At 35.8% G+C, this 3,346-nt stretch overlaps 2 long non-coding RNA genes across 4 annotated transcripts; both read right to left on the bottom strand.

Moving 5' to 3' along the window:
* Positions 1 to 1,104: 1,104 nt before the first annotated feature.
* LOC136255924 (uncharacterized) lies at positions 1,105 to 1,732 on the bottom strand. Its single transcript, XR_010701211.1, has 4 exons — positions 1,677 to 1,732; positions 1,475 to 1,627; positions 1,340 to 1,426; positions 1,105 to 1,285 (listed from the first exon to the last, which is right to left on the bottom strand). It is a non-coding gene; the product is annotated as an uncharacterized lncRNA (long non-coding RNA).
* Positions 1,733 to 1,775: 43 nt separating this feature from the next.
* LOC136255925 (uncharacterized) lies at positions 1,776 to 2,520 on the bottom strand. Of its 3 annotated transcripts, XR_010701214.1 has the most exons (4): positions 2,457 to 2,475; positions 2,310 to 2,408; positions 1,888 to 2,238; positions 1,776 to 1,835 (listed from the first exon to the last, which is right to left on the bottom strand). It is a non-coding gene; the product is annotated as an uncharacterized lncRNA (long non-coding RNA). The 3 variants fall into 3 exon arrangements; XR_010701213.1 differs by having other exon boundaries at positions 1,883 to 2,238; positions 2,310 to 2,520; XR_010701212.1 differs by having other exon boundaries at positions 2,310 to 2,520.
* Between the last annotated feature and the right edge of the window lie 826 nt (positions 2,521 to 3,346).

The following is a 3,346-nucleotide window of genomic DNA, read 5'->3' as shown; positions in this document are numbered from 1 at the left end:
ATGTTGACATTCACTACTATGTAGTGATTGATTGATTGATTGATTATAAATTACTCTCTGATAATTGGCAACTGCCGTTCTTTCTTGTCAGAGCAGCATACAATACAGACAAATACACATAGCTAGCTAACAAGTACAAAAGTTAAAACACAACAAATAAGTGAATACAATTAATTACAAAGATGATTGAACAAGTTACATGAAAACAGGTCACTAAGAATTAGTGAGTATTGTGGCAGAAATTATGTAGTTGTGAAATTCACTACTAATTTACATTGTTTATGAAATGAATTAACGGATCAAACAACAAGGGTATAATTGTGTGTTGTAAATCCTATAGAGCTATTAAAACTACTCTAGAGCATTCATAACAAAGTACAATCAAAAAATATAGTGTAAATGTAAGGCTCACTTTAAACTTAAGGAATGAGTTTTTGATTTGAGAATTTGGGTCACTGACCAGTGATAGATCATAAATAATAGTAGGGGGGAGGAGGCTGAGAGGGGACAATTGCAAGAAACTATAGGATAAAATTTCACTATAACACAGAAGAATGGATCTCTAGTGCTTAAGTTATACATAGCTTTAATTGTCTGGTAGCTATATGTAGCTGAAGGACATACACTTTCTAAGACTATAGTTAGATATCTTCTGAGAAAAACTTTAAAATTAGGCTTCCTAGGTTTCAATTTGCTAGCTATTTTTAGCTAACAACATGCAAAGCATACAAGTTTGGTGAAGTGTACTAAAAAAATGGGACTGTTCTATTAGAGTAGTACTGCTCTATTTAATAGAGTGTCTCGATCTTTAACACTTAAAATTTAAACTTATTTGTCTCATTTTCTTCACAGTGTACAGTTTATAATATTATTGTAAACTACACTGTTAAAAATAAGGAGTAACCATTACTCCCCTTGGGGAGTTCCCAGTGTAGGGAGGATTTAACACCCCTATATTTTTGTGGAGAGTAACTAACACCCTGCAAAGGAGTAACAGGAACACTTTGAAAAATCTATTGTAGGGAGTTTTAGTTACTCTAGGAGAGTCCACATAAGCATGCAAGGTGTTTCCTTTACTCCATGAAATTCTGCAAATAACTCCGTATAAAATCTCAAATGATGTTAAAGACATATAGCAAAACTGTAACAAAATGTTTACAATATCCAGCTTTATATATTGGAAAGTCACTGAAAAAAGAGATCAGTAGCAAGGCTTCATCATCAGCAAACAACGCTTCACTGCCACTTCACTGGAGTCACTGCCTGCCACATGACATGTTATCAGCTGTAGTAAATAGCAGTATAGTAAAGAAATATTCGACAATCACATACTTGTTACCTGTATAGCTGAAGGTACGTCACACGCAGTTGCCAACAAAGTTGTAAAAACAATTCTGCTAGACCAGCAGCATTGGTATAGTGTAAACTAAAATAAGCACAGTTGCTATCACGTAAAACAGCACTTATTTGCTACCTGGAGTTCATCATTTTGTTTGTCTATTTGTTCACTGATTTCTTGTGGCACCTGTAATATATGTTTACAAATTGATGTACAGTCACTGTATGTTAACACACTTAATGGATGTTGTTTAAATTCTATGTTCTCAGTGACATTGAGGTATCCGTGCTAAAAAAGTAAATATGTGCTTACGTAACTATAAACATTATCTCCTTACAGGTCAAGATTAACTTGGAAAGTTGATGAAGTCAAAGACACACAATGTACATTGTACCTTCAGTGCTGGTCACTGTAAAGTGTTAATAATAATAATAAAATCATAAAGAGATTCTTGTTAACTGCAGACGATACATCTTACTAGTTAATTCCAGTGAATCTGCATGTAATTATGTAAAAACACTGACAATGATACAGGCTACTGACCTTACCAGGCAATATCATTGTGTCCGGCTTCTAACGTAAAGGTTGAAAGCAGACGGACATGATATGTACGCCATGTTTAAGCTAGGTGGCTTTCCTCTCCTCTCTCAAGTCTTCAACTTCTTACACACTGAATACTAGTAGCTAGCGGTGAGCTTGGATGGGCTGAATACTTGCTAGTCCGGCAGTGATACGACTGAGTCCGCCGAATTTTATTCTCTTTCCCCGAGTCTTGAACTATTTCTGTCGTGTCACGATAAGGCGCCTAAACCCTCTTGAGCAGTGGTGACTTCCATTGGAGCCAATTTAATAAACCCGGCGTGTCACATGAGACGACTCAGATATGAGCTCAAACGTACCTGAAGAAACAATGAACGAGATAGTGAAAGTCCAGTAATTATTCACGAACAAGTAAACACTTTGGTATCACCTTTTAAGCACTACAATTCCTCAGAGAAGCAAACCGCTTTCAACTACTCAACACGGCTCTGTTGTTAAAGAAGCCGTTTCTATGGTAATACTCTTCATTCTAAATAATGCGCTTGTAGTAGAAATGGTATTTAATAATTATACATACGTATTTCAAAATATTCTTGATTCTTGAGTAACAATTCGTCCTCCTGCTTTCGTACTGTCTGTTTCCTTCATAGTCCGACTGCAAAAATAAAACATGAGTAAATGGCTGCCATTGAAAAGGAAGCCTAAATAATTACTTTCCTTTTTACATTGAGTGGCTAGAATTGAACTGGCTAATTATTAATTAATGGAGAAAATATCATAGTGAGAAAGCTATAACTTGCATGTGGATTATTCAGTTGTAGGCTCAGTAGGTATACTGGCTCACTGAGTTCACCTTAGCTACTAGCTAGCTGGTAATGGGAACTCTTCAGTTTGGTGCCTTCACTCACTTGGAGTTCTCTTTACCCTTAGTGGGTTACTGTTAGCTACTCTCCTAGTAATCTGAACTTCCCTTTCAGAGTAAAATATTTTACTCCCCATAGTTACTGTTACTCCCCTGTTTTAACAGTGTACATTTATAATTGTTGTCTTCCATTTGCCTGTTGGCTTTCTGTACTTCTGAATACAGTGTGAATGCATGATCCCTGTTTCTGGTGCCAATATAGCTAGTCCTGTAAGTCCAAAGGGACCAACAGAGGGTCTGGTCCCCCCTGATTTATATTGATTTATAGGACTTAAGGTAACTAATATAAAACTAATATTGAAAATAGTTTATATTATAGCTACATATGTACGATTCATGAGATCTAAATTTTGAAGTATATTATAATGCTCAAAATCTGTCAGCAGTTAATCTAGGCTAGCTAACTCACTATTAAATGACCTTGAAAAATCCTGGATACACCACTACCCCTCATTATTGGTAAATTAATATCTTGGGCATCAATTTAGTGTGGTGTATGGGGAAGTGTAATGACCATAACATTTTATAGCTAGCTAGCTAGCATC

This window comes from Dysidea avara, chromosome 5, assembly GCF_963678975.1.
Source record: "Dysidea avara chromosome 5, odDysAvar1.4, whole genome shotgun sequence".
In the NCBI taxonomy this organism is placed as follows: Eukaryota; Metazoa; Porifera; class Demospongiae; order Dictyoceratida; family Dysideidae; genus Dysidea; species Dysidea avara.
This window is presented reverse-complemented; position numbering and strand designations above follow the sequence as displayed.